The following is a 4,615-nucleotide window of genomic DNA, read 5'->3' on the forward strand; positions in this document are numbered from 1 at the left end:
CAGCAGCTGCCATTAAGATTGCACATCGTCCGGAGAATGAAGGAAAACTAATTGTGGTAAATTACCTAACTTTTTCCTGACTATATCCATTGTTTCTTCATGAAACTTGAAAACAACTCAATATTAAAAATAACCTTTTCGTATAGTTGAGATAGCCGACCTAATGTTTAGGACTTGGGTAAATTTCACAAAATTTGCATGAACTTGGGGGCTTTTGCACAAAACCACGATAAATCTTTATTTGTTAAAGATAACTCAGTCGACTTTTTTCACTAAACTATCAAGGCTGACAGTGGCATTTTGGACAATTTTCCGTATGTACTTTGTGCATCTTCTGTATTATTACCACACCACACCCCAAAAATGAAAATTAAAACAAAATCTCCTAATTTTATGACCCAAGCCATTGACAGTATAGTTCATGTGTTTTTCTGCAGTATTTAACGTTCATGTTAGTTTCCGTAATAATACTTTATGGCAGGTTTTTTCCCCTTTGTAGGCAAGGATCAAACCTCAATAATGAGGCTCCAGCCGCTATTACTTCTTTCCCAAAAGATTGGTTGTGTATCCAAAAACATGCTGAATACATCTATACATAAGACTTCTATATAATCCTCCTACATCAAGGAATACAACCCAAATGCAAATATCTACAATTTTTAGTATTTCAGCAGGACTGCATATGACCAAACATGCAGAGGAAGATCTTTAATCAACATGAATTGGATGATCTCTACCACTGCCTGCACTTCAGACTGGAACAAGGGAGACACTTGAGCTACAGTATACATTCCAACTCGAACTACTTTATGGCAGTTTATGCAACTCCCCACCCCCACCCAAAGTTCATGTTAGAATCTACCCTAAGGATTCCTAACTTGTGCCCCCCCCCCCCCCCCCGCCCCCGCAAACTTTCAAAAATAATCCGTCCATCTCTTTAATGATGTGGATAAGTTTCTTCAAGCTTCTAAAATAAACTTTGTATCTGAAACTTAAAGTGTATGTAGTATATGAAATGTTCTGCATTATAGCCTAAGGAAAGTAAATAAATATATGGGTGTAAAAGCGTAGTGATGTTCGTCGACTTCAATTGAGCTCGTGAACATTATTTTCTTCATGCTCATTCTTGCAAATAATTTCACCTCATGCTTTTGGTGCAGGTTGTTTTCCCCAGCTTTGGAGAGCGATATCTTTCCTCGGTTCTCTTCCAGTCGATAAAGAAGGAAGCTGAGAGCATGGTGTTTGAGACCTCTTCCAGTTTATAAAGAAGGAAAGCTGAGAGGTATGTAGTGTGTTTGAGCCCTGAGCAAAATATGCTTGTAACAAACTGAATGAAGAATAAGCAAGGCATCCTTTGTACTTTTATGGGAGTTCTTAAGGATCCTTTTGCGCGTTGCCTATTTTCAGAATAATCTATAGACGTGTATCTTTGACGTTGTGTTATAAGGGTGTAAATTGAGCACCTTGTTCTTTAGGACTGCGCTAAATGAGTTAAATGGCTGTTCCATTTTCTGCTTTGGGAATGCAAATATGAGGACAATTTAGGTATTGGTTGCCTGAGAAGTTGATCTTTCTATGTGCGTGTGGGTTTTCTTTCTTTTTTTTAATGGCCTATATATGTACAAACTTTGCTTACCTTTTCACTTTATATTTGTCAATTACAATTGCTTGTACGCTTGTATTTCCGTTGGCTATACAATGGCCACGATAACAACAAAAAGGTTTTGCCCCCAATTTTTCTTCCAATCTTCTTTGTTAAGTCAATCATCACTGTATCCATCTTAATTGTTTCCACGAAGTTCTCGTCGGTCTCTCTCCTATAATCATAATCTTTTCATTTTTTTTTACATCATGATTGAGATGAAATGGACATATTTGGAGTTGAGATTTTCCTGTGAAGGATAAAGCGACAGAATTTGTGGAGATAATTTGGTCATGTGTGACAGAGATCGATCAACCCATCATAATCAATCATTTGCAATATATTGGCATGAATCGGAAGACCGAGCAATTAAGAAAAAACATGTACGAATGTTGAGTGTAGTGGAAATAAGATGTTATGATGAACGTATGGATGTATAGCAAAAGATAGGAAACAAAATGGATAAATTCATGAAATATTGGTCTTGTTAATTAGGGGATATCTGTTTATATAAAGTGAGGAATGAATGTGTTAAAGTTACCACCTATTTTCCAGATGTAAAAGTGAAATGTAAAATAAGTACCCTTAGAATTTAATGCATCATCAACTTCTATAACTAATTTGTTTGATTACTTACTTTCCTTTTTTGTCATTAATTCCACTAGTAAGAAAGCTCAAAACTCAAAAATATATCTAGTTTAACTAAGAGGTTCTAGCTGAGTTGATAAGCTGCTATGGGTAGTACTCCGAAGTCCAAACTCTTAAGTTGTACTCTCTTAGGGAGCATCTAGAAGAATATAATTCCCAGAAGTACTAGAGGCCATCTGTTTTGGGCGGCGTTTGGGGATTTGATGATGCCAATGATTCGAAGGACCACGGGGAAGTTCCCTGGCCAAACCCAAAAAAATCGATCTAGTGTGTTAATTTTTTACCGCTGCATATAGCTTCTCTCCTCTCGCGCTTTTCTATTCCTCCCTGTTTAATATCTGTTCCCTTCGTTTCTCTACTTCTGTTGCATGCTCCTAGGCGTCAAGCAATTAAATACAGGAAGCCCTGGACCATAATGTTACGGATATTCTTCTTGCTTAAAAAGTATTTAATTTATTGAAGAAAAAACCTACTCTAATAGAAACAAAGAAAAATAATTTTATACAATAAATGCTCGGTATTATATTGCCTTACTGGCATAAATTTATGTAACGGTCCTATATTCAATATATTCATGCAATATTTGGTTAGCATGGCAATATTTTTCAAATTGTCACCTTTTTACAATGGCATCGTACTTGTAATGTACGGTTCTACACGTCACAGCACCTGGTACTTGAAGAATGAGATTAATTAAAAGATTAAAGGATGAGGATGGCTTTGGCAAGAAGAGGAAAAAAAGCGATTGAAAGTATGGTATTGGATTGTTTTGAGACAAGTTTCCAGTTCAGGGGGAGCAAGGAGCATGGATACGGTCCTGCGGGCGGTTCACAAATGGCGACGTTCCCCATGCTCATATTTGTTGGTGGAGATGTAACAAGAGCGGCATTGCAGTGTCCGGTGTCATGCTGAATAATTCAAACCATACTCATATTTGTTTGGTTCTAAAGAGAATTGCTCCTGAGATTGTATGGGATTTTAGACCGATTAGTTTACGTTATGTTATGTATAAACTGATTTCAAAACCTTTTGCAAATAGATTGGAGGGGAGGGGATCCTCCCGGAGATAATGTATGAAGCTTAGAGTGCTTTTGTGCTGGGAAAAAACATAACTGACAATGTCTTTGTAGCTTTTGAAACTATGCATAATTTGAAGTGGGAAAAAATATGGTAGAAAAGGATGCTTGGCGTTTAAATTAGATATGAGTAGGCCTGTCCAAAAAACCCGCCGGCCCGGGCCAGGCCGGGTTCCGGGCCCGGGTCCGGATTGACTCAACGACGCCCGGTCCGGGCCCGGTCCGGCCCGGAACAGGGCCGGAGCCGGGCAAAAGTGCCGAGCCGGGCGCCCGGCCCGAGCCGGCCGGTGGCAACGATCACAGTGGTGACCGTTACCGGAAAAAACCCGGGCCGGGCCGGGCTAGCCCGGGCCGGGGCCGGACACAACGGTCACCAGAGTGATTCGTTGTGCCAAAACGGCAAGGCGGGCATAAACGTCCGTTTGACCATTTTGTCCCCAAAAACGGTCAAAAAACGGCTATTTTGTGAGGTTATTTTGGTCATTTGCTTAGGGGGCTGGTTCTATAAATAGAGAGGGGTTTTCATTTGTTTTCTTCATACCAAAACTCATCTACTTCTCTCTTATACTCTCTCTTATACTCTTATACTCTCTTATTCATACTTTCTAATCCTTTCATCAAATGGTTTCCGGATCTGATTATGAAGAGCAAAACCTATCTCCCAATCCTGAAATGAGTCCTTCTACTGGGTCTACTCCTACCGAAGTTAATCCTGAATCCGGTGGCGACGAATCTACACCAAGAGCTCCTAAAAGGCCAAGATCCGATGTGTGTAATTTTTACGAGAAGATCGACATCACCAAGGATGAACACGGTAGGATCCTCACTCAGAAGGCTAAGTGTGCGTTGTGCGGCAAGATTTTTCAAGCTCATCATAAGAGCGGCACCAACCACCTTAAACGCCATTTAGATAAACACAACAAAGGCCAGACTCCTAAAGGTGATATTCGACAATCTATGATTTCTCAATCCTCCTCTTCTGGTAGTCTCGGTAGTTGGAACTATGACGCTGCTAGAGCCAGGAAATACGTAATCAGGTTTATCATTCTTAAAAACCTTCCTTTTAAATTAGTAGAAGATGATGAATTTGAAGATATGTTTAGAGATGGTTTTTATCCTGCATTTAAAAAAATTTCTCGTCAAACCTGTCAACGTGATATTTTAAAATATTATCAGGAGGAACAAGGAAAAATAATTTCTTATTTTAAAAATTTAAACTGTAAATTTTCTTTAACTTCTGATATTTGGA

At 39.0% G+C, this 4,615-nt stretch overlaps 1 long non-coding RNA gene across 1 annotated transcript; it reads left to right on the plus strand.

Annotated features, from left to right (window-relative positions):
* Positions 1 to 1,576, plus strand: LOC109824765. The gene is made up of 2 exons (XR_002242764.1): positions 1 to 56; positions 1,161 to 1,576. It is a non-coding gene; the product is annotated as an uncharacterized LOC109824765 (long non-coding RNA).

The sequence above is a fragment of the Asparagus officinalis genome, chromosome 9 (assembly GCF_001876935.1).
Source record: "Asparagus officinalis chromosome 9, Aspof.V1, whole genome shotgun sequence".
In the NCBI taxonomy this organism is placed as follows: Eukaryota; Viridiplantae; Streptophyta; class Magnoliopsida; order Asparagales; family Asparagaceae; genus Asparagus; species Asparagus officinalis.